Source organism: Phyllobates terribilis, unplaced genomic scaffold (assembly GCF_046119375.1).
Source record: "Phyllobates terribilis strain yellow unplaced genomic scaffold, ASM4611937v1 Scaffold_40__1_contigs__length_11209783, whole genome shotgun sequence".
Classification (NCBI taxonomy): domain Eukaryota; kingdom Metazoa; phylum Chordata; class Amphibia; order Anura; family Dendrobatidae; genus Phyllobates; species Phyllobates terribilis.
The window spans coordinates 2,178,862-2,203,030 of NW_027362800.1; the positions used below are offsets into that span (position 1 = coordinate 2,178,862).

The following is a 24,169-nucleotide window of genomic DNA, read 5'->3' on the forward strand; positions in this document are numbered from 1 at the left end:
TGCTGTCAACCTCTAGATCCCTCACATGCCTGCACTTTTCGGCTTGCTGCTGCTGCAATCCACGCGTTTTAGATCTGCATAACTCCACCTCTTTTAGCACAGTACCCTCAACCCCCGGCTGTTCCCACCCGCCTCAACACCGTTGGAAGGGAGGAGAACCAATTAAGGCGGGGGGGGGGGGTGGAACGAGCAGCTGTCTACCCTTAGCAGGAGGGTTGCTGATTAATTACCTCTCCTGCTGCTGCTGCTGCTGGCTGTCCAGCAGCAGACTGAAGGTGGCTGCTGCTGTGCGCAGGTATATAAAGGCTCAGAGCCTATTATGACACGCGCAGCCAGCGTTCCATTGCCACATTCCGTCTACTGCAGGCGGGATACCTGGATGGCTGAATGTCACTGAGAAGCTCACAGAGACCGCCATAAGCAACAGTTTAAAAGAATGCCACAGACTAATCAACCAAACTTTTTGGGTTGGTTTCTCTTTTATAGTCTGCAGGCATTAAATGAAAGAAGTCAGTGTTCCAGCAGAGGGAGACAACGTTTCAGAAAAGGCATTGTAGCAAACCAAAAAAGAAATTTTAAGCGCAGCAGAGTAACCAGCTCACATACCTGTTAGCTCAGGTGAGTTTAAAAGGCTGCTGTTGATAACAAGGGCATTTGCTAAATAGATGGTGTGTGTGCAACAATATACTGAAAGGTCAATTATATTGTGCAGCTTATCTCACCACCTGTAGTTATTTAGGTGAAAGCTCCAAAATGCTTGCCTAATATGTCTGTTTATCCAAAAGGAAGTATAGAGGGAGAGCTAGATAGATAGCATTGCATTACATTACATTACATGGCAATGCAATGCACAGTTGCTGAAGTTGAACCAAAATGAGCTTGTCATCTGGCTTCTGCAACTTTTAACATGAAAAATCCAATGAGGAGAAGAAAAGCAAAGCCAAAGAGTCCATCCCAAAATCCGACAAACAAGCAAAATGAACAAAAAGCATTGAATTCAATTCTTTCTGATTTTAGAAACTGCATTAAAGAAGGGGTGCACCGGTCCTGGAGATACTGCAATACCAGGTCAATGCGTGGAGTGGACAGAGCAAGCTCTTTTTCCATCTCCCTGTTCTAAAAATCCATTTAATATATGGTCCCCAGATAGGGGACGTATCAGATATTAAACTGATAAGAACAGATACTACACTTGATCTTAGCCAAAAGGCCGAGAAGCGATAACCAGAATTGGTTTCCGACTACGGTGCCACCCAAGGATTCTGAAAAGTCCATTTGTGGAGATGGCCACCTGGACTCCCGTTAAGAAGACATGCTGTCAACCTCTAGATCCCTCACATGCCTGCACTTTTCGGCTTGCTGCTGCTGCAATCCACGCGTTTTAGATCTGCATAACTCCACCTCTTTTAGCACAGTACCCTCAACCCCCGGCTGTTCCCACCCGCCTCAACACCGTTGGAAGGGAGGAGAACCAATTAAGGCGGGGGGGGGGGGTGGAACGAGCAGCTGTCTACCCTTAGCAGGAGGGTTGCTGATGAATTACCTCTCCTGCTGCTGCTGCTGCTGGCTGTCCAGCAGCAGACTGAAGGTGGCTGCTGCTGTGCGCAGGTATATAAAGGCTCAGAGCCTATTATGACACGCGCAGCCAGCGTTCCATTGCCACATTCCGTCTACTGCAGGCGGGATACCTGGATGGCTGAATGTCACTGAGAAGCTCACAGAGACCGCCATAAGCAACAGTTTAAAAGAATGCCACAGACTAATCAACCAAACTTTTTGGGTTGGTTTCTCTTTTATAGTCTGCAGGCATTAAATGAAAGAAGTCAGTGTTCCAGCAGAGGGAGACAACGTTTCAGAAAAGGCATTGTAGCAAACCAAAAAAGAAATTTTAAGCGCAGCAGAGTAACCAGCTCACATACCTGTTAGCTCAGGTGAGTTTAAAAGGCTGCTGTTGATAACAAGGGCATTTGCTAAATAGATGGTGTGTGTGCAACAATATACTGAAAGGTCAATTATATTGTGCAGCTTATCTCACCACCTGTAGTTATTTAGGTGAAAGCTCCAAAATGCTTGCCTAATATGTCTGTTTATCCAAAAGGAAGTATAGAGGGAGAGCTAGATAGATAGCATTGCATTACATTACATTACATGGCAATGCAATGCACAGTTGCTGAAGTTGAACCAAAATGAGCTTGTCATCTGGCTTCTGCAACTTTTAACATGAAAAATCCAATGAGGAGAAGAAAAGCAAAGCCAAAGAGTCCATCCCAAAATCCGACAAACAAGCAAAATGAACAAAAAGCATTGAATTCAATTCTTTCTGATTTTAGAAACTGCATTAAAGAAGGGGTGCACCGGTCCTGGAGATACTGCAATACCAGGTCAATGCGTGGAGTGGACAGAGCAAGCTCTTTTTCCATCTCCCTGTTCTAAAAATCCATTTAATATATGGTCCCCAGATAGGGGACGTATCAGATATTAAACTGATAAGAACAGATACTACACTTGATCTTAGCCAAAAGGCCGAGAAGCGATAACCAGAATTGGTTTCCGACTACGGTGCCACCCAAGGATTCTGAAAAGTCCATTTGTGGAGATGGCCACCTGGACTCCCGTTAAGAAGACATGCTGTCAACCTCTAGATCCCTCACATGCCTGCACTTTTCGGCTTGCTGCTGCTGCAATCCACGCGTTTTAGATCTGCATAACTCCACCTCTTTTAGCACAGTACCCTCAACCCCCGGCTGTTCCCACCCGCCTCAACACCGTTGGAAGGGAGGAGAACCAATTAAGGCGGGGGGGGGGGGTGGAACGAGCAGCTGTCTACCCTTAGCAGGAGGGTTGCTGATTAATTACCTCTCCTGCTGCTGCTGCTGCTGGCTGTCCAGCAGCAGACTGAAGGTGGCTGCTGCTGTGCGCAGGTATATAAAGGCTCAGAGCCTATTATGACACGCGCAGCCAGCGTTCCATTGCCACATTCCGTCTACTGCAGGCGGGATACCTGGATGGCTGAATGTCACTGAGAAGCTCACAGAGACCGCCATAAGCAACAGTTTAAAAGAATGCCACAGACTAATCAACCAAACTTTTTGGGTTGGTTTCTCTTTTATAGTCTGCAGGCATTAAATGAAAGAAGTCAGTGTTCCAGCAGAGGGAGACAACGTTTCAGAAAAGGCATTGTAGCAAACCAAAAAAGAAATTTTAAGCGCAGCAGAGTAACCAGCTCACATACCTGTTAGCTCAGGTGAGTTTAAAAGGCTGCTGTTGATAACAAGGGCATTTGCTAAATAGATGGTGTGTGTGCAACAATATACTGAAAGGTCAATTATATTGTGCAGCTTATCTCACCACCTGTAGTTATTTAGGTGAAAGCTCCAAAATGCTTGCCTAATATGTCTGTTTATCCAAAAGGAAGTATAGAGGGAGAGCTAGATAGATAGCATTGCATTACATTACATTACATGGCAATGCAATGCACAGTTGCTGAAGTTGAACCAAAATGAGCTTGTCATCTGGCTTCTGCAACTTTTAACATGAAAAATCCAATGAGGAGAAGAAAAGCAAAGCCAAAGAGTCCATCCCAAAATCCGACAAACAAGCAAAATGAACAAAAAGCATTGAATTCAATTCTTTCTGATTTTAGAAACTGCATTAAAGAAGGGGTGCACCGGTCCTGGAGATACTGCAATACCAGGTCAATGCGTGGAGTGGACAGAGCAAGCTCTTTTTCCATCTCCCTGTTCTAAAAATCCATTTAATATATGGTCCCCAGATAGGGGACGTATCAGATATTAAACTGATAAGAACAGATACTACACTTGATCTTAGCCAAAAGGCCGAGAAGCGATAACCAGAATTGGTTTCCGACTACGGTACCACCCAAGGATTCTGAAAAGTCCATTTGTGGAGATGGCCACCTGGACTCCCGTTAAGAAGACATGCTGTCAACCTCTAGATCCCTCACATGCCTGCACTTTTCGGCTTGCTGCTGCTGCAATCCACGCGTTTTAGATCTGCATAACTCCACCTCTTTTAGCACAGTACCCTCAACCCCCGGCTGTTCCCACCCGCCTCAACACCGTTGGAAGGGAGGAGAACCAATTAAGGCGGGGGGGGGGGGGTGGAACGAGCAGCTGTCTACCCTTAGCAGGAGGGTTGCTGATTAATTACCTCTCCTGCTGCTGCTGCTGCTGGCTGTCCAGCAGCAGACTGAAGGTGGCTGCTGCTGTGCGCAGGTATATAAAGGCTCAGAGCCTATTATGACACGCGCAGCCAGCGTTCCATTGCCACATTCCGTCTACTGCAGGCGGGATACCTGGATGGCTGAATGTCACTGAGAAGCTCACAGAGACCGCCATAAGCAACAGTTTAAAAGAATGCCACAGACTAATCAACCAAACTTTTTGGGTTGGTTTCTCTTTTATAGTCTGCAGGCATTAAATGAAAGAAGTCAGTGTTCCAGCAGAGGGAGACAACGTTTCAGAAAAGGCATTGTAGCAAACCAAAAAAGAAATTTTAAGCGCAGCAGAGTAACCAGCTCACATACCTGTTAGCTCAGGTGAGTTTAAAAGGCTGCTGTTGATAACAAGGGCATTTGCTAAATAGATGGTGTGTGTGCAACAATATACTGAAAGGTCAATTATATTGTGCAGCTTATCTCACCACCTGTAGTTATTTAGGTGAAAGCTCCAAAATGCTTGCCTAATATGTCTGTTTATCCAAAAGGAAGTATAGAGGGAGAGCTAGATAGATAGCATTGCATTACATTACATTACATGGCAATGCAATGCACAGTTGCTGAAGTTGAACCAAAATGAGCTTGTCATCTGGCTTCTGCAACTTTTAACATGAAAAATCCAATGAGGAGAAGAAAAGCAAAGCCAAAGAGTCCATCCCAAAATCCGACAAACAAGCAAAATGAACAAAAAGCATTGAATTCAATTCTTTCTGATTTTAGAAACTGCATTAAAGAAGGGGTGCACCGGTCCTGGAGATACTGCAATACCAGGTCAATGCGTGGAGTGGACAGAGCAAGCTCTTTTTCCATCTCCCTGTTCTAAAAATCCATTTAATATATGGTCCCCAGATAGGGGACGTATCAGATATTAAACTGATAAGAACAGATACTACACTTGATCTTAGCCAAAAGGCCGAGAAGCGATAACCAGAATTGGTTTCCGACTACGGTGCCACCCAAGGATTCTGAAAAGTCCATTTGTGGAGATGGCCACCTGGACTCCCGTTAAGAAGACATGCTGTCAACCTCTAGATCCCTCACATGCCTGCACTTTTCGGCTTGCTGCTGCTGCAATCCACGCGTTTTAGATCTGCATAACTCCACCTCTTTTAGCACAGTGCCCTCAACCCCCGGCTGTTCCCACCCGCCTCAACACCGTTGGAAGGGAGGAGAACCAATTAAGGCGGGGGGGGGGGGGGTGGAACGAGCAGCTGTCTACCCTTAGCAGGAGGGTTGCTGATTAATTACCTCTCCTGCTGCTGCTGCTGCTGGCTGTCCAGCAGCAGACTGAAGGTGGCTGCTGCTGTGCGCAGGTATACAAAGGCTCAGAGCCTATTATGACACGCGCAGCCAGCGTTCCATTGCCACATTCCGTCTACTGCAGGCGGGATACCTGGATGGCTGAATGTCACTGAGAAGCTCACAGAGACCGCCATAAGCAACAGTTTAAAAGAATGCCACAGACTAATCAACCAAACTTTTTGGGTTGGTTTCTCTTTTATAGTCTGCAGGCATTAAATGAAAGAAGTCAGTGTTCCAGCAGAGGGAGACAACGTTTCAGAAAAGGCATTGTAGCAAACCAAAAAAGAAATTTTAAGCGCAGCAGAGTAACCAGCTCACATACCTGTTAGCTCAGGTGAGTTTAAAAGGCTGCTGTTGATAACAAGGGCATTTGCTAAATAGATGGTGTGTGTGCAACAATATACTGAAAGGTCAATTATATTGTGCAGCTTATCTCACCACCTGTAGTTATTTAGGTGAAAGCTCCAAAATGCTTGCCTAATATGTCTGTTTATCCAAAAGGAAGTATAGAGGGAGAGCTAGATAGATAGCATTGCATTACATTACATTACATGGCAATGCAATGCACAGTTGCTGAAGTTGAACCAAAATGAGCTTGTCATCTGGCATCTGCAACTTTTAACATGAAAAATCCAATGAGGAGAAGAAAAGCAAAGCCAAAGAGTCCATCCCAAAATCCGACAAACAAGCAAAATGAACAAAAAGCATTGAATTCAATTCTTTCTGATTTTAGAAACTGCATTAAAGAAGGGGTGCACCGGTCCTGGAGATACTGCAATACCAGGTCAATGCGTGGAGTGGACAGAGCAAGCTCTTTTTCCATCTCCCTGTTCTAAAAATCCATTTAATATATGGTCCCCAGATAGGGGACGTATCAGATATTAAACTGATAAGAACAGATACTACACTTGATCTTAGCCAAAAGGCCGAGAAGCGATAACCAGAATTGGTTTCCGACTACGGTGCCACCCAAGGATTCTGAAAAGTCCATTTGTGGAGATGGCCACCTGGACTCCCGTTAAGAAGACATGCTGTCAACCTCTAGATCCCTCACATGCCTGCACTTTTCGGCTTGCTGCTGCTGCAATCCACGCGTTTTAGATCTGCATAACTCCACCTCTTTTAGCACAGTACCCTCAACCCCCGGCTGTTCCCACCCGCCTCAACACCGTTGGAAGGGAGGAGAACCAATTAAGGCGGGGGGGGGGTGGAACGAGCAGCTGTCTACCCTTAGCAGGAGGGTTGCTGATTAATTACCTCTCCTGCTGCTGCTGCTGCTGGCTGTCCAGCAGCAGACTGAAGGTGGCTGCTGCTGTGCGCAGGTATATAAAGGCTCAGAGCCTATTATGACACGCGCAGCCAGCGTTCCATTGCCACATTCTGTCTACTGCAGGCGGGATACCTGGATGGCTGAATGTCACTGAGAAGCTCACAGAGACCGCCATAAGCAACAGTTTAAAAGAATGCCACAGACTAATCAACCAAACTTTTTGGGTTGGTTTCTCTTCTATAGTCTGCATGCATTAAATGAAAGAAGTCAGTGTTCCAGCAGAGGGAGACAACGTTTCAGAAAAGGCATTGTAGCAAACCAAAAAAGAAATTTTAAGCGCAGCAGAGTAACCAGCTCACATACCTGTTAGCTCAGGTGAGTTTAAAAGGCTGCTGTTGATAACAAGGGCATTTGCTAAATAGATGGTGTGTGTGCAACAATATACTGAAAGGTCAATTATATTGTGCAGCTTATCTCACCACCTGTAGTTATTTAGGTGAAAGCTCCAAAATGCTTGCCTAATATGTCTGTTTATCCAAAAGGAAGTATAGAGGGAGAGCTAGATAGATAGCATTGCATTACATTACATTACATGGCAATGCAATGCACAGTTGCTGAAGTTGAACCAAAATGAGCTTGTCATCTGGCTTCTGCAACTTTTAACATGAAAAATCCAATGAGGAGAAGAAAAGCAAAGCCAAAGAGTCCATCCCAAAATCCGACAAACAAGCAAAATGAACAAAAAGCATTGAATTCAATTCTTTCTGATTTTAGAAACTGCATTAAAGAAGGGGTGCACCGGTCCTGGAGATACTGCAATACCAGGTCAATGCGTGGAGTGGACAGAGCAAGCTCTTTTTCCATCTCCCTGTTCTAAAAATCCATTTAATATATGGTCCCCAGATAGGGGACGTATCAGATATTAAACTGATAAGAACAGATACTACACTTGATCTTAGCCAAAAGGCCGAGAAGCGATAACCAGAATTGGTTTCCGACTACGGTGCCACCCAAGGATTCTGAAAAGTCCATTTGTGGAGATGGCCACCTGGACTCCCGTTAAGAAGACATGCTGTCAACCTCTAGATCCCTCACATGCCTGCACTTTTCGGCTTGCTGCTGCTGCAATCCACGCGTTTTAGATCTGCATAACTCAACCTCTTTTAGCACAGTGCCCTCAACCCCCGGCTGTTCCCACCCGCCTCAACACCGTTGGAAGGGAGGAGAACCAATTAAGGCGGGGGGGGGGGGGGGTGGAACGAGCAGCTGTCTACCCTTAGCAGGAGGGTTGCTGATTAATTACCTCTCCTGCTGCTGCTGCTGCTGGCTGTCCAGCAGCAGACTGAAGGTGGCTGCTGCTGTGCGCAGGTATACAAAGGCTCAGAGCCTATTATGACACGCGCAGCCAGCGTTCCATTGCCACATTCCGTCTACTGCAGGCGGGATACCTGGATGGCTGAATGTCACTGAGAAGCTCACAGAGACCGCCATAAGCAACAGTTTAAAAGAATGCCACAGACTAATCAACCAAACTTTTTGGGTTGGTTTCTCTTTTATAGTCTGCAGGCATTAAATGAAAGAAGTCAGTGTTCCAGCAGAGGGAGACAACGTTTCAGAAAAGGCATTGTAGCAAACCAAAAAAGAAATTTTAAGCGCAGCAGAGTAACCAGCTCACATACCTGTTAGCTCAGGTGAGTTTAAAAGGCTGCTGTTGATAACAAGGGCATTTGCTAAATAGATGGTGTGTGTGCAACAATATACTGAAAGGTCAATTATATTGTGCAGCTTATCTCACCACCTGTAGTTATTTAGGTGAAAGCTCCAAAATGCTTGCCTAATATGTCTGTTTATCCAAAAGGAAGTATAGAGGGAGAGCTAGATAGATAGCATTGCATTACATTACATTACATGGCAATGCAATGCACAGTTGCTGAAGTTGAACCAAAATGAGCTTGTCATCTGGCATCTGCAACTTTTAACATGAAAAATCCAATGAGGAGAAGAAAAGCAAAGCCAAAGAGTCCATCCCAAAATCCGACAAACAAGCAAAATGAACAAAAAGCATTGAATTCAATTCTTTCTGATTTTAGAAACTGCATTAAAGAAGGGGTGCACCGGTCCTGGAGATACTGCAATACCAGGTCAATGCGTGGAGTGGACAGAGCAAGCTCTTTTTCCATCTCCCTGTTCTAAAAATCCATTTAATATATGGTCCCCAGATAGGGGACGTATCAGATATTAAACTGATAAGAACAGATACTACACTTGATCTTAGCCAAAAGGCCGAGAAGCGATAACCAGAATTGGTTTCCGACTACGGTGCCACCCAAGGATTCTGAAAAGTCCATTTGTGGAGATGGCCACCTGGACTCCCGTTAAGAAGACATGCTGTCAACCTCTAGATCCCTCACATGCCTGCACTTTTCGGCTTGCTGCTGCTGCAATCCACGCGTTTTAGATCTGCATAACTCCACCTCTTTTAGCACAGTACCCTCAACCCCCGGCTGTTCCCACCCGCCTCAACACCGTTGGAAGGGAGGAGAACCAATTAAGGCGGGGGGGGGGTGGAACGAGCAGCTGTCTACCCTTAGCAGGAGGGTTGCTGATTAATTACCTCTCCTGCTGCTGCTGCTGCTGGCTGTCCAGCAGCAGACTGAAGGTGGCTGCTGCTGTGCGCAGGTATATAAAGGCTCAGAGCCTATTATGACACGCGCAGCCAGCGTTCCATTGCCCCATTCCGTCTACTGCAGGCGGGATACCTGGATGGCTGAATGTCACTGAGAAGCTCACAGAGACCGCCATAAGCAACAGTTTAAAAGAATGCCACAGACTAATCAACCAAACTTTTTGGGTTGGTTTCTCTTTTATAGTCTGCAGGCATTAAATGAAAGAAGTCAGTGTTCCAGCAGAGGGAGACAACGTTTCAGAAAAGGCATTGTAGCAAACCAAAAAAGAAATTTTAAGCGCAGCAGAGTAACCAGCTCACATACCTGTTAGCTCAGGTGAGTTTAAAAGGCTGCTGTTGATAACAAGGGCATTTGCTAAATAGATGGTGTGTGTGCAACAATATACTGAAAGGTCAATTATATTGTGCAGCTTATCTCACCACCTGTAGTTATTTAGGTGAAAGCTCCAAAATGCTTGCCTAATATGTCTGTTTATCCAAAAGGAAGTATAGAGGGAGAGCTAGATAGATAGCATTGCATTACATTACATTACATGGCAATGCAATGCACAGTTGCTGAAGTTGAACCAAAATGAGCTTGTCATCTGGCTTCTGCAACTTTTAACATGAAAAATCCAATGAGGAGAAGAAAAGCAAAGCCAAAGAGTCCATCCCAAAATCCGACAAACAAGCAAAATGAACAAAAAGCATTGAATTCAATTCTTTCTGATTTTAGAAACTGCATTAAAGAAGGGGTGCACCGGTCCTGGAGATACTGCAATACCAGGTCAATGCGTGGAGTGGACAGAGCAAGCTCTTTTTCCATCTCCCTGTTCTAAAAATCCATTTAATATATGGTCCCCAGATAGGGGACGTATCAGATATTAAACTGATAAGAACAGATACTACACTTGATCTTAGCCAAAAGGCCGAGAAGCGATAACCAGAATTGGTTTCCGACTACGGTGCCACCCAAGGATTCTGAAAAGTCCATTTGTGGAGATGGCCACCTGGACTCCCGTTAAGAAGACATGCTGTCAACCTCTAGATCCCTCACATGCCTGCACTTTTCGGCTTGCTGCTGCTGCAATCCACGCGTTTTAGATCTGCATAACTCCACCTCTTTTAGCACAGTACCCTCAACCCCCGGCTGTTCCCACCCGCCTCAACACCGTTGGAAGGGAGGAGAACCAATTAAGGCGGGGGGGGGGGGGGGTGGAACGAGCAGCTGTCTACCCTTAGCAGGAGGGTTGCTGATTAATTACCTCTCCTGCTGCTGCTGCTGCTGGCTGTCCAGCAGCAGACTGAAGGTGGCTGCTGCTGTGCGCAGGTATATAAAGGCTCAGAGCCTATTATGACACGCGCAGCCAGCGTTCCATTGCCACATTCCGTCTACTGCAGGCGGGATACCTGGATGGCTGAATGTCACTGAGAAGCTCACAGAGACCGCCATAAGCAACAGTTTAAAAGAATGCCACAGACTAATCAACCAAACTTTTTGGGTTGGTTTCTCTTTTATAGTCTGCAGGCATTAAATGAAAGAAGTCAGTGTTCCAGCAGAGGGAGACAACGTTTCAGAAAAGGCATTGTAGCAAACCAAAAAAGAAATTTTAAGCGCAGCAGAGTAACCAGCTCACATACCTGTTAGCTCAGGTGAGTTTAAAAGGCTGCTGTTGATAACAAGGGCATTTGCTAAATAGATGGTGTGTGTGCAACAATATACTGAAAGGTCAATTATATTGTGCAGCTTATCTCACCACCTGTAGTTATTTAGGTGAAAGCTCCAAAATGCTTGCCTAATATGTCTGTTTATCCAAAAGGAAGTATAGAGGGAGAGCTAGATAGATAGCATTGCATTACATTACATTACATGGCAATGCAATGCACAGTTGCTGAAGTTGAACCAAAATGAGCTTGTCATCTGGCTTCTGCAACTTTTAACATGAAAAATCCAATGAGGAGAAGAAAAGCAAAGCCAAAGAGTCCATCCCAAAATCCGACAAACAAGCAAAATGAACAAAAAGCATTGAATTCAATTCTTTCTGATTTTAGAAACTGCATTAAAGAAGGGGTGCACCGGTCCTGGAGATACTGCAATACCAGGTCAATGCGTGGAGTGGACAGAGCAAGCTCTTTTTCCATCTCCCTGTTCTAAAAATCCATTTAATATATGGTCCCCAGATAGGGGACGTATCAGATATTAAACTGATAAGAACAGATACTACACTTGATCTTAGCCAAAAGGCCGAGAAGCGATAACCAGAATTGGTTTCCGACTACGGTGCCACCCAAGGATTCTGAAAAGTCCATTTGTGGAGATGGCCACCTGGACTCCCGTTAAGAAGACATGCTGTCAACCTCTAGATCCCTCACATGCCTGCACTTTTCGGCTTGCTGCTGCTGCAATCCACGCGTTTTAGATCTGCATAACTCCACCTCTTTTAGCACAGTACCCTCAACCCCCGGCTGTTCCCACCCGCCTCAACACCGTTGGAAGGGAGGAGAACCAATTAAGGCGGGGGGGGGGGGGTGGAACGAGCAGCTGTCTACCCTTAGCAGGAGGGTTGCTGATTAATTACCTCTCCTGCTGCTGCTGCTGCTGGCTGTCCAGCAGCAGACTGAAGGTGGCTGCTGCTGTGCGCAGGTATATAAAGGCTCAGAGCCTATTATGACACGCGCAGCCAGCGTTCCATTGCCCCATTCCGTCTACTGCAGGCGGGATACCTGGATGGCTGAATGTCACTGAGAAGCTCACAGAGACCGCCATAAGCAACAGTTTAAAAGAATGCCACAGACTAATCAACCAAACTTTTTGGGTTGGTTTCTCTTTTATAGTCTGCAGGCATTAAATGAAAGAAGTCAGTGTTCCAGCAGAGGGAGACAACGTTTCAGAAAAGGCATTGTAGCAAACCAAAAAAGAAATTTTAAGCGCAGCAGAGTAACCAGCTCACATACCTGTTAGCTCAGGTGAGTTTAAAAGGCTGCTGTTGATAACAAGGGCATTTGCTAAATAGATGGTGTGTGTGCAACAATATACTGAAAGGTCAATTATATTGTGCAGCTTATCTCACCACCTGTAGTTATTTAGGTGAAAGCTCCAAAATGCTTGCCTAATATGTCTGTTTATCCAAAAGGAAGTATAGAGGGAGAGCTAGATAGATAGCATTGCATTACATTACATTACATGGCAATGCAATGCACAGTTGCTGAAGTTGAACCAAAATGAGCTTGTCATCTGGCTTCTGCAACTTTTAACATGAAAAATCCAATGAGGAGAAGAAAAGCAAAGCCAAAGAGTCCATCCCAAAATCCGACAAACAAGCAAAATGAACAAAAAGCATTGAATTCAATTCTTTCTGATTTTAGAAACTGCATTAAAGAAGGGGTGCACCGGTCCTGGAGATACTGCAATACCAGGTCAATGCGTGGAGTGGACAGAGCAAGCTCTTTTTCCATCTCCCTGTTCTAAAAATCCATTTAATATATGGTCCCCAGATAGGGGACGTATCAGATATTAAACTGATAAGAACAGATACTACACTTGATCTTAGCCAAAAGACCGAGAAGCGATAACCAGAATTGGTTTCCGACTACGGTGCCACCCAAGGATTCTGAAAAGTCCATTTGTGGAGATGGCCACCTGGACTCCCGTTAAGAAGACATGCTGTCAACCTCTAGATCCCTCACATGCCTGCACTTTTCGGCTTGCTGCTGCTGCAATCCACGCGTTTTAGATCTGCATAACTCCACCTCTTTTAGCACAGTACCCTCAACCCCCGGCTGTTCCCACCCGCCTCAACACCGTTGGAAGGGAGGAGAACCAATTAAGGCGGGGGGGGGGGGTGGAACGAGCAGCTGTCTACCCTTAGCAGGAGGGTTGCTGATTAATTACCTCTCCTGCTGCTGCTGCTGCTGGCTGTCCAGCAGCAGACTGAAGGTGGCTGCTGCTGTGCGCAGGTATATAAAGGCTCAGAGCCTATTATGACACGCGCAGCCAGCGTTCCATTGCCACATTCCGTCTACTGCAGGCGGGATACCTGGATGGCTGAATGTCACTGAGAAGCTCACAGAGACCGCCATAAGCAACAGTTTAAAAGAATGCCACAGACTAATCAACCAAACATTTTGGGTTGGATTCTCTTTTATAGTCTGCAGGCATTAAATGAAAGAAGTCAGTGTTCCAGCAGAGGGAGACAACGTTTCAGAAAAGGCATTGTAGCAAACCAAAAAAGAAATTTTAAGCGCAGCAGAGTAACCAGCTCACATACCTGTTAGCTCAGGTGAGTTTAAAAGGCTGCTGTTGATAACAAGGGCATTTGCTAAATAGATGGTGTGTGTGCAACAATATACTGAAAGGTCAATTATATTGTGCAGCTTATCTCACCACCTGTAGTTATTTAGGTGAAAGCTCCAAAATGCTTGCCTAATATGTCTGTTTATCCAAAAGGAAGTATAGAGGGAGAGCTAGATAGATAGCATTGCATTACATTACATTACATGGCAATGCAATGCACAGTTGCTGAAGTTGAACCAAAATGAGCTTGTCATCTGGCTTCTGCAACTTTTAACATGAAAAATCCAATGAGGAGAAGAAAAGCAAAGCCAAAGAGTCCATCCCAAAATCCGACAAACAAGCAAAATGAAAAAAAAGCATTGAATTCAATTCTTTCTGATTTTAGAAACTGCATTAAAGAAGGGGTGCACCGGTCCTGGAGATACTGCAATACCAGGTCAATGCGTGGAGTGGACAGAGCAAGCTCTTTTTCCATCTCCCTGTTCTAAAAATCCATTTAATATATGGTCCCCAGATAGGGGACGTATCAGATATTAAACTGATAAGAACAGATACTACACTTGATCTTAGCCAAAAGGCCGAGAAGCGATAACCAGAATTGGTTTCCGACTACGGTGCCACCCAAGGATTCTGAAAAGTCCATTTGTGGAGATGGCCACCTGGACTCCCGTTAAGAAGACATGCTGTCAACCTCTAGATCCCTCACATGCCTGCACTTTTCGGCTTGCTGCTGCTGCAATCCACGCGTTTTAGATCTGCATAACTCCACCTCTTTTAGCACAGTACCCTCAACCCCCGGCTGTTCCCACCCGCCTCAACACCGTTGGAAGGGAGGAGAACCAATTAAGGCGGGGGGGGGGTGGAACGAGCAGCTGTCTACCCTTAGCAGGAGGGTTGCTGATTAATTACCTCTCCTGCTGCTGCTGCTGCTGGCTGTCCAGCAGCAGACTGAAGGTGGCTGCTGCTGTGCGCAGGTATATAAAGGCTCAGAGCCTATTATGACACGCGCAGCCAGCGTTCCATTGCCACATTCCGTCTACTGCAGGCGGGATACCTGGATGGCTGAATGTCACTGAGAAGCTCACAGAGACCGCCATAAGCAACAGTTTAAAAGAATGCCACAGACTAATCAACCAAACTTTTTGGGTTGGTTTCTCTTTTATAGTCTGCAGGCATTAAATGAAAGAAGTCAGTGTTCCAGCAGAGGGAGACAACGTTTCAGAAAAGGCATTGTAGCAAACCAAAAAAGAAATTTTAAGCGCAGCAGAGTAACCAGCTCACATACCTGTTAGCTCAGGTGAGTTTAAAAGGCTGCTGTTGATAACAAGGGCATTTGCTAAATAGATGGTGTGTGTGCAACAATATACTGAAAGGTCAATTATATTGTGCAGCTTATCTCACCACCTGTAGTTATTTAGGTGAAAGCTCCAAAATGCTTGCCTAATATGTCTGTTTATCCAAAAGGAAGTATAGAGGGAGAGCTAGATAGATAGCATTGCATTACATTACATTACATGGCAATGCAATGCACAGTTGCTGAAGTTGAACCAAAATGAGCTTGTCATCTGGCTTCTGCAACTTTTAACATGAAAAATCCAATGAGGAGAAGAAAAGCAAAGCCAAAGAGTCCATCCCAAAATCCGACAAACAAGCAAAATGAACAAAAAGCATTGAATTCAATTCTTTCTGATTTTAGAAACTGCATTAAAGAAGGGGTGCACCGGTCCTGGAGATACTGCAATACCAGGTCAATGCGTGGAGTGGACAGAGCAAGCTCTTTTTCCATCTCCCTGTTCTAAAAATCCATTTAATATATGGTCCCCAGATAGGGGACGTATCAGATATTAAACTGATAAGAACAGATACTACACTTGATCTTAGCCAAAAGGCCGAGAAGCGATAACCAGAATTGGTTTCTGACTACGGTGCCACCCAAGGATTCTGAAAAGTCCATTTGTGGAGATGGCCACCTGGACTCCCGTTAAGAAGACATGCTGTCAACCTCTAGATCCCTCACATGCCTGCACTTTTCGGCTTGCTGCTGCTGCAATCCACGCGTTTTAGATCTGCATAACTCCACCTCTTTTAGCACAGTACCCTCAACCCCCGGCTGTTCCCACCCGCCTCAACACCGTTGGAAGGGAGGAGAACCAATTAAGGCGGGGGGGGGGGTGGAACGAGCAGCTGTCTACCCTTAGCAGGAGGGTTGCTGATTAATTACCTCTCCTGCTGCTGCTGCTGCTGGCTGTCCAGCAGCAGACTGAAGGTGGCTGCTGCTGTGCGCAGGTATATAAAGGCTCAGAGCCTATTATGACACGCGCAGCCAGCGTTCCATTGCCACATTCCGTCTACTGCAGGCGGGATACCTGGATGGCTGAATGTCACTGAGAAGCTCACAGAGACCGCCATAAGCAACAGTTTAAAAGAATGCCACAGACTAATCAACCAAACTTTTTGGGTTGGTTTCTCTTTTATAGTCTGCAGGCATTAAATGAAAGAAGTCAGTGTTCCAGCAGAGGGAGACAACGTTTCAGAAAAGGCATTGTAGCAAACCAAAAAAGAAATTTTAAGCGCAGCAGAGTAACCAGCTCACATACCTGTTAGCTCAGGTGAGTTTAAAAGGCTGCTGTTGATAACAAGGGCATTTGCTAAATAGATGGTGTGTGTGCAACAATATACTGAAAGGTCAATTATATTGTGCAGCTTATCTCACCACCTGTAGTTATTTAGGTGAAAGCTCCAAAATGCTTGCCTAATATGTCTGTTTATCCAAAAGGAAGTATAGAGGGAGAGCTAGATAGATAGCATTGCATTACATTACATTACATGGCAATGCAATGCACAGTTGCTGAAGTTGAACCAAAATGAGCTTGTCATCTGGCTTCTGCAACTTTTAACATGAAAAATCCAATGAGGAGAAGAAAAGCAAAGCCAAAGAGTCCATCCCAAAATCCGACAAACAAGCAAAATGAACAAAAAGCATTGAATTCAATTCTTTCTGATTTTAGAAACTGCATTAAAGAAGGGGTGCACCGGTCCTGGAGATACTGCAATACCAGGTCAATGCGTGGAGTGGACAGAGCAAGCTCTTTTTCCATCTCCCTGTTCTAAAAATCCATTTAATATATGGTCCCCAGATAGGGGACGTATCAGATATTAAACTGATAAGAACAGATACTACACTTGATCTTAGCCAAAAGGCCGAGAAGCGATAACCAGAATTGGTTTCCGACTACGGTGCCACCCAAGGATTCTGAAAAGTCCATTTGTGGAGATGGCCACCTGGACTCCCGTTAAGAAGACATGCTGTCAACCTCTAGATCCCTCACATGCCTGCACTTTTCGGCTTGCTGCTGCTGCAATCCACGCGTTTTAGATCTGCATAACTCCACCTCTTTTAGCACAGTACCCTCAACCCCCGGCTGTTCCCACCCGCCTCAACACCGTTGGAAGGGAGGAGAACCAATTAAGGCGGGGGGGGGGTGGAACGAGCAGCTGTCTACCCTTAGCAGGAGGGTTGCTGATTAATTACCTCTCCTGCTGCTGCTGCTGCTGGCTGTCCAGCAGCAGACTGAAGGTGGCTGCTGCTGTGCGCAGGTATATAAAGGCTCAGAGCCTATTATGACACGCGCAGCCAGCGTTCCATTGCCACATTCTGTCTACTGCAGGCGGGATACCTGGATGGCTGAATGTCACTGAGAAGCTCACAGAGACCGCCATAAGCAACAGTTTAAAAGAATGCCACAGACTAATCAACCAAACTTTTTGGGTTGGTTTCTCTTTTATAGTCTGCAGGCATTAAATGAAAGAAGTCAGTGTTCCAGCAGAGGGAGACAACGTTTCAGAAAAGGCATTGTAGCAAACCAAAAAAGAAATTTTAAGCGCAGCAGAGTAACCAGCTCACATACCTGTTAGCTCAGGTGAGTTTAAAAGGCTGCTGTTGATAACAAGGGCATTTGCTAAATAGATGGTGTGTGTGCAACAATATACTGAAAGGTCAATTATATTGTGCAGCTTATCTCACCACCTGTAGTTATTTAGGTGAAAGCTCCAAAATGCTTGCCTAATATGTCTGTTTATCCAAAAGGAAGTATAGAGGGAGAGCTAGATAGATAGCATTGCATTACATTACATTACATGGCAATGCAATGCACAGTTGCTGAAGTTGAACCAAAATGAGCTTGTCATCTGGCTTCTGCAACTTTTAACATGAAAAATCCAATGAGGAGAAGAAAAGCAAAGCCAAAGAGTCCATCCCAAAATCCGACAAACAAGCAAAATGAACAAAAAGCATTGAATTCAATTCTTTCTGATTTTAGAAACTGCATTAAAGAAGGGGTGCACCGGTCCTGGAGATACTGCAATACCAGGTCAATGCGTGGAGTGGACAGAGCAAGCTCTTTTTCCATCTCCCTGTTCTAAAAATCCATTTAATATATGGTCCCCAGATAGGGGACGTATCAGATATTAAACTGATAAGAACAGATACTACACTTGATCTTAGCCAAAAGGCCGAGAAGCGATAACCAGAATTGGTTTCCGACTACGGTGCCACCCAAGGATTCTGAAAAGTCCATTTGTGGAGATGGCCACCTGGACTCCCGTTAAGAAGACATGCTGTCAACCTCTAGATCCCTCACATGCCTGCACTTTTCGGCTTGCTGCTGCTGCAATCCACGCGTTTTAGATCTGCATAACTCCACCTCTTTTAGCACAGTACCCTCAACCCCCGGCTGTTCCCACCCGCCTCAACACCGTTGGAAGGGAGGAGAACCAATTAAGGCGGGGGGGGGGGGTGGAACGAGCAGCTGTCTACCCTTAGCAGGAGGGTTGCTGATTAATTACCTCTCCTGCTGCTGCTGCTGCTGGCTGTCCAGCAGCAGACTGAAGGTGGCTGCTGCTGTGCGCAGGTATATAAAGGCTCAGAGCCTATTATGACACGCGCAGCCAGCGTTCCATTGCCCCATTCCGTCTACTGCAGGCGGGATACCTGGATGGCTGAATGTCACTGAGAAGCTCACAGAGACCGCCATAAGCAACAGTTTAAAAGAATGCCACAGACTAATCAACCAAACTTTTTGGGTTGGTTTCTCTTTTATAGTCTGCAGGCATTAAATGAAAGAAGTCAGTGTTCCAGCAGAGGGAGACAACGTTTCAGAAAAGGCATTGTAGCAAACCAAAAAAGAAATTTTAAGCGCAGCAGAGTAACCAGCTCACATACCTGTTAGCTCAGGTGAGTTTAAAAGGCTGCTGTTGATAACAAGGGCATTTGCTAAATAGATGGTGTGTGTGCAACAATATACTGAAAGGTCAATTATATTGTGCAGCTTATCTCACCACCTGTAGTTATTTAGGTGAAAGCTCCAAAATGCTTGCCTAATATGTCTGTTTATCCAAAAGGAAGTATAGAGGGAGAGCTAGATAGATAGCATTGCATTACATTACATTACATGGCAATGCAATGCACAGTTGCTGAAGTTGAACCAAAATGAGCTTGTCATCTGGCTTCTGCAACTTTTAACATGAAAAATCCAATGAGGAGAAGAAAAGCAAAGCCAAAGAGTCCATCCCAAAATCCGACAAACAAGCAAAATGAACAAAAAGCATTGAATTCAATTCTTTCTGATTTTAGAAACTGCATTAAAGAAGGGGTGCACCGGTCCTGGAGATACTGCAATACCAGGTCAATGCGTGGAGTGGACAGAGCAAGCTCTTTTTCCATCTCCCTGTTCTAAAAATCCATTTAATATATGGTCCCCAGATAGGGGACGTATCAGATATTAAACTGATAAGAACAGATACTACACTTGATCTTAGCCAAAAGGCCGAGAAGCGATAACCAGAATTGGTTTCCGACTACGGTGCCACCCAAGGATTCTGAAAAGTCCATTTGTGGAGATGGCCACCTGGACTCCCGTTAAGAAGACATGCTGTCAACCTCTAGATCCCTCACATGCCTGCACTTTTCGGCTTGCTGCTGCTGCAATCCACGCGTTTTAGATCTGCATAACTCCACCTCTTTTAGCACAGTACCCTCAACCCCCGGCTGTTCCCACCCGCCTCAACACCGTTGGAAGGGAGGAGAACCAATTAAGGCGGGGGGGGGGGGGGTGGAACGAGCAGCTGTCTACCCTTAGCAGGAGGGTTGCTGATTAATTACCTCTCCTGCTGCTGCTGCTGCTGGCTGTCCAGCAGCAGACTGAAGGTGGCTGCTGCTGTGCGCAGGTATATAAAGGCTCAGAGCCTATTATGACACGCGCAGCCAGCGTTCCATTGCCCCATTCCATCTACTGCAGGCGGGATACCTGGATGGCTGAATGTCACTGAGAAGCTCACAGAGACCGCCATAAGCAACAGTTTAAAAGAATGCCACAGACTAATCAACCAAACTTTTTGGGTTGGTTTCTCTTTTATAGTCTGCAGGCATTAAATGAAAGAAGTCAGTGTTCCAGCAGAGGGAGACAACGTTTCAGAAAAGGCATTGTAGCAAACCAAAAAAGAAATTTTAAGCGCAGCAGAGTAACCAGCTCACATACCTGTTAGCTCAGGTGAGTTTAAAAGGCTGCTGTTGATAACAAGGGCATTTGCTAAATAGATGGTGTGTGTGCAACAATATACTGAAAGGTCAATTATATTGTGCAGCTTATCTCACCACCTGTAGTTATTTAGGTGAAAGCTCCAAAATGCTTGCCTAATATGTCTGTTTATCCAAAAGGAAGTATAGAGGGAGAGCTAGATAGATAGCATTGCATTACATTACATTACATGGCAATGCAATGCACAGTTGCTGAAGTTGAACCAAAATGAGCTTGTCATCTGGCTTCTGCAACTTTTAACATGAAAAATCCAATGAGGAGAAGAAAAGCAAAGCCAAAGAGTCCATCCCAAAATCCGACAAACAAGCAAAATGAACAAAAAGCATTGAATTCAATTCTTTCTGATTTTAGAAACTGCATTAAAGAAGGGGTGCACCGGTCCTGGAGATACTGCAATACCAGGTCAATGCGTGGAGTGGACAGAGCAAGCTCTTTTTCCATCTCCCTGTTCTAAAAATCCATTTAATATATGGTCCCCAGATAGGGGACGTATCAGATATTAAACTGATAAGAACAGATACTACACTTGATCTTAGCCAAAAGGCCGAGAAGCGATAACCAGAATTGGTTTCCGACTACGGTGCCACCCAAGGATTCTGAAAAGTCCATTTGTGGAGATGGCCACCTGGACTCCCGTTAAGAAGACATGCTGTCAACCTCTAGATCCCTCACATGCCTGCACTTTTCGGCTTGCTGCTGCTGCAATCCACGCGTTTTAGATCTGCATAACTCCACCTCTTTTAGCACAGTACCCTCAACCCCCGGCTGTTCCCACCCGCCTCAACACCGTTGGAAGGGAGGAGAACCAATTAAGGCGGGGGGGGGGGGGTGGAACGAGCAGCTGTCTACCCTTAGCAGGAGGGTTGCTGATTAATTACCTCTCCTGCTGCTGCTGCTGCTGGCTGTCCAGCAGCAGACTGAAGGTGGCTGCTGCTGTGCGCAGGTATATAAAGGCTCAGAGCCTATTATGACACGCGCAGCCAGCGTTCCATTGCCCCATTCCGTCTACTGCAGGCGGGATACCTGGATGGCTGAATGTCACTGAGAAGCTCACAGAGACCGCCATAAGCAACAGTTTAAAAGAATGCCACAGACTAATCAACCAAACTTTTTGGGTTGGTTTCTCTTTTATAGTCTGCAGGCATTAAATGAAAGAAGTCAGTGTTCCAGCAGAGGGAGACAACGTTTCAGAAAAGGCATTGTAGCAAACCAAAAAAGAAATTTTAAGTGCAGCAGAGTAGCCAGCTCACAAACCTGTTAGCTCAGGTGAGTTTAAAAGGCTGCTGTTGATAACAAGGGCATTTGCTAAATAGATGGTGTGTGTGCAACAATATACTGAAAGGTCAATTATATTGTGCAGCTTATCTCACCACCTGTAGTTATTTAGGTGAAAGCTCCAAAATGCTTGCCTAATATGTCTGTTTATCCAAAAGGAAGTATAGAGGGAGAGCTAGATAGATAGCATTGCATTACATTACATTACATGGCAATGCAATGCACAGTTGCTGAAGTTGAACCAAAATGAGCTTGTCATCTGGCTTCTGCAACTTTTAACATGAAAAATCCAATGAGGAGAAGAAAAGCAAAGCCAAAGAGTCCATCCCAAAATCCGACAAACAAGCAAAATGAACAAAAAGCATTGAATTCAATTCTTTCTGATTTTAGAAACTGCATTAAAGAAGGGGTGCACCGGTCCTGGAGATACTGCAATACCAGGTCAATGCGTGGAGTGGACAGAGCAAGCTCTTTTTCCATCTCCCTGTTCTAAAAATCCATTTAATATATGGTCCCCAGATAGGGGACGTATCAGATATTAAACTGATAAGAACAGATACTACACTTGATCTTAGCCAAAAGGCCGAGAAGCGATAACCAGAATTGGTTTCCGACTACGGTGCCACCCAAGGATTCTGAAAAGTCCATTTGTGGAGATGGCCACCTGGACTCCCGTTAAGAAGACATGCTGTCAACCTCTAGATCCCTCACATGCCTGCACTTTTCGGCTTGCTGCTGCTGCAATCCACGCGTTTTAGATCTGCATAACTCCACCTCTTTTAGCACAGTACCCTCAACCCCCGGCTGTTCCCACCCGCCTCAACACCGTTGGAAGGGAGGAGAACCAATTAAGGCGGGGGGGGGGGTGGAACGAGCAGCTGTCTACCCTTAGCAGGAGGGTTGCTGATTAATTACCTCTCCTGCTGCTGCTGCTGCTGGCTGTCCAGCAGCAGACTGAAGGTGGCTGCTGCTGTGCGCAGGTATATAAAGGCTCAGAGCCTATTATGACACGCGCAGCCAGCGTTCCATTGCCACATTCCGTCTACTGCAGGCGGGATACCTGGATGGCTGAATGTCACTGAGAAGCTCACAGAGACCGCCATAAGCAACAGTTTAAAAGAATGCCACAGACTAATCAACCAAACTTTTTGGGTTGGTTTCTCTTTTATAGTCTGCAGGCATTAAATGAAAGAAGTCAGTGTTCCAGCAGAGGGAGACAACGTTTCAGAAAAGGCATTGTAGCAAACCAAAAAAGAAATTTTAAGCGCAGCAGAGTAACCAGCTCACATACCTGTTAGCTCAGGTGAGTTTAAAAGGCTGCTGTTGATAACAAGGGCATTTGCTAAATAGATGGTGTGTGTGCAACAATATACTGAAAGGTCAATTATATTGTGCAGCTTATCTCACCACCTGTAGTTATTTAGGTGAAAGCTCCAAAATGCTTGCCTAATATGTCTGTTTATCCAAAAGGAAGTATAGAGGGAGAGCTAGATAGATAGCATTGCATTACATTACATTACATGGCAATGCAATGCACAGTTGCTGAAGTTGAACCAAAATGAGCTTGTCATCTGGCTTCTGCAACTTTTAACATGAAAAATCCAATGAGGAGAAGAAAAGCAAAGCCAAAGAGTCCATCCCAAAATCCGACAAACAAGCAAAATGAACAAAAAGCATTGAATTCAATTCTTTCTGATTTTAGAAACTGCATTAAAGAAGGGGTGCACCGGTCCTGGAGATACTGCAATACCAGGTCAATGCGTGGAGTGGACAGAGCAAGCTCTTTTTCCATCTCCCTGTTCTAAAAATCCATTTAATATATGGTCCCCAGATAGGGGACGTATCAGATATTAAACTGATAAGAACAGATACTACACTTGATCTTAGCCAAAAGGCCGAGAAGCGATAACCAGAATTGGTTTCCGACTACGGTGCCACCCAAGGATTCTGAAAAGTCCATTTGTGGAGATGGCCACCTGGACTCCCGTTAAGAAGACATGCTGTCAACCTCTAGATCCCTCACATGCCTGCACTTTTCGGCTTGCTGCTGCTGCAATCCACGCGTTTTAGATCTGCATAACTCCACCTCTTTTAGCACAGTACCCTCAACCCCCGGCTGTTCCCACCCGCCTCAACACCGTTGGAAGGGAGGAGAACCAATTAAGGCGGGGGGGGGGGTGGAACGAGCAGCTGTCTACCCTTAGCAGGAGGGTTGCTGATTAATTACCTCTCCTGCTGCTGCTGCTGCTGGCTGTCCAGCAGCAGACTGAAGGTGGCTGCTGCTGTGCGCAGGTATATAAAGGCTCAGAGCCTATTATGACACGCGCAGCCAGCGTTCCATTGCCACATTCCGTCTACTGCAGGCGGGATACCTGGATGGCTGAATGTCACTGAGAAGCTCACAGAGACCGCCATAAGCAACAGTTTAAAATAATGCCACAGACTAATCAACCAAACTTTTTGGGTTGGTTTCTCTTTTATAGTCTGCAGGCATTAAATGAAAGAAGTCAGTGTTCCAGCAGAGGGAGAC

General features: G+C 45.4%; 18 non-coding genes across 18 annotated transcripts; all 18 read right to left on the reverse strand.

Annotated features, from left to right (window-relative positions):
* Window positions 1-1,031: 1,031 nt before the first annotated feature.
* Window positions 1,032-1,222, reverse strand: LOC141191170 (U2 spliceosomal RNA). Its single transcript, XR_012265170.1, has one exon. It is a non-coding gene; the product is annotated as a U2 spliceosomal RNA (small nuclear RNA).
* Window positions 1,223-2,344: 1,122 nt separating this feature from the next.
* LOC141191182 (U2 spliceosomal RNA) lies at window positions 2,345-2,535 on the reverse strand. Its single transcript, XR_012265181.1, has one exon. It is a non-coding gene; the product is annotated as a U2 spliceosomal RNA (small nuclear RNA).
* Window positions 2,536-3,657: 1,122 nt separating this feature from the next.
* Window positions 3,658-3,848, reverse strand: LOC141191193 (U2 spliceosomal RNA). Its single transcript, XR_012265192.1, has one exon. It is a non-coding gene; the product is annotated as a U2 spliceosomal RNA (small nuclear RNA).
* A 1,123-nt stretch (window positions 3,849-4,971) lies between these two features.
* Window positions 4,972-5,162, reverse strand: LOC141191204 (U2 spliceosomal RNA). Its single transcript, XR_012265203.1, has one exon. It is a non-coding gene; the product is annotated as a U2 spliceosomal RNA (small nuclear RNA).
* A 1,124-nt stretch (window positions 5,163-6,286) lies between these two features.
* Window positions 6,287-6,477, reverse strand: LOC141191215 (U2 spliceosomal RNA). The gene has a single exon (XR_012265214.1). It is a non-coding gene; the product is annotated as a U2 spliceosomal RNA (small nuclear RNA).
* Window positions 6,478-7,597: 1,120 nt separating this feature from the next.
* On the reverse strand, window positions 7,598-7,788 carry LOC141191226 (U2 spliceosomal RNA). Its single transcript, XR_012265225.1, has one exon. It is a non-coding gene; the product is annotated as a U2 spliceosomal RNA (small nuclear RNA).
* Window positions 7,789-8,913: 1,125 nt separating this feature from the next.
* LOC141191238 (U2 spliceosomal RNA) lies at window positions 8,914-9,104 on the reverse strand. Its single transcript, XR_012265236.1, has one exon. It is a non-coding gene; the product is annotated as a U2 spliceosomal RNA (small nuclear RNA).
* A 1,120-nt stretch (window positions 9,105-10,224) lies between these two features.
* On the reverse strand, window positions 10,225-10,415 carry LOC141191249 (U2 spliceosomal RNA). The gene has a single exon (XR_012265247.1). It is a non-coding gene; the product is annotated as a U2 spliceosomal RNA (small nuclear RNA).
* Window positions 10,416-11,540: 1,125 nt separating this feature from the next.
* Window positions 11,541-11,731, reverse strand: LOC141191261 (U2 spliceosomal RNA). Its single transcript, XR_012265259.1, has one exon. It is a non-coding gene; the product is annotated as a U2 spliceosomal RNA (small nuclear RNA).
* A 1,123-nt stretch (window positions 11,732-12,854) lies between these two features.
* LOC141185061 (U2 spliceosomal RNA) lies at window positions 12,855-13,045 on the reverse strand. The gene has a single exon (XR_012259758.1). It is a non-coding gene; the product is annotated as a U2 spliceosomal RNA (small nuclear RNA).
* A 1,122-nt stretch (window positions 13,046-14,167) lies between these two features.
* LOC141191272 (U2 spliceosomal RNA) lies at window positions 14,168-14,358 on the reverse strand. The gene has a single exon (XR_012265270.1). It is a non-coding gene; the product is annotated as a U2 spliceosomal RNA (small nuclear RNA).
* A 1,120-nt stretch (window positions 14,359-15,478) lies between these two features.
* LOC141191283 (U2 spliceosomal RNA) lies at window positions 15,479-15,669 on the reverse strand. Its single transcript, XR_012265281.1, has one exon. It is a non-coding gene; the product is annotated as a U2 spliceosomal RNA (small nuclear RNA).
* Window positions 15,670-16,790: 1,121 nt separating this feature from the next.
* LOC141191294 (U2 spliceosomal RNA) lies at window positions 16,791-16,981 on the reverse strand. The gene has a single exon (XR_012265292.1). It is a non-coding gene; the product is annotated as a U2 spliceosomal RNA (small nuclear RNA).
* A 1,120-nt stretch (window positions 16,982-18,101) lies between these two features.
* LOC141191305 (U2 spliceosomal RNA) lies at window positions 18,102-18,292 on the reverse strand. Its single transcript, XR_012265303.1, has one exon. It is a non-coding gene; the product is annotated as a U2 spliceosomal RNA (small nuclear RNA).
* A 1,122-nt stretch (window positions 18,293-19,414) lies between these two features.
* Window positions 19,415-19,605, reverse strand: LOC141191317 (U2 spliceosomal RNA). Its single transcript, XR_012265314.1, has one exon. It is a non-coding gene; the product is annotated as a U2 spliceosomal RNA (small nuclear RNA).
* Window positions 19,606-20,729: 1,124 nt separating this feature from the next.
* LOC141191328 (U2 spliceosomal RNA) lies at window positions 20,730-20,920 on the reverse strand. The gene has a single exon (XR_012265325.1). It is a non-coding gene; the product is annotated as a U2 spliceosomal RNA (small nuclear RNA).
* A 1,123-nt stretch (window positions 20,921-22,043) lies between these two features.
* Window positions 22,044-22,234, reverse strand: LOC141191339 (U2 spliceosomal RNA). The gene has a single exon (XR_012265336.1). It is a non-coding gene; the product is annotated as a U2 spliceosomal RNA (small nuclear RNA).
* A 1,121-nt stretch (window positions 22,235-23,355) lies between these two features.
* LOC141191350 (U2 spliceosomal RNA) lies at window positions 23,356-23,546 on the reverse strand. Its single transcript, XR_012265347.1, has one exon. It is a non-coding gene; the product is annotated as a U2 spliceosomal RNA (small nuclear RNA).
* Window positions 23,547-24,169: the final 623 nt, after the last annotated feature.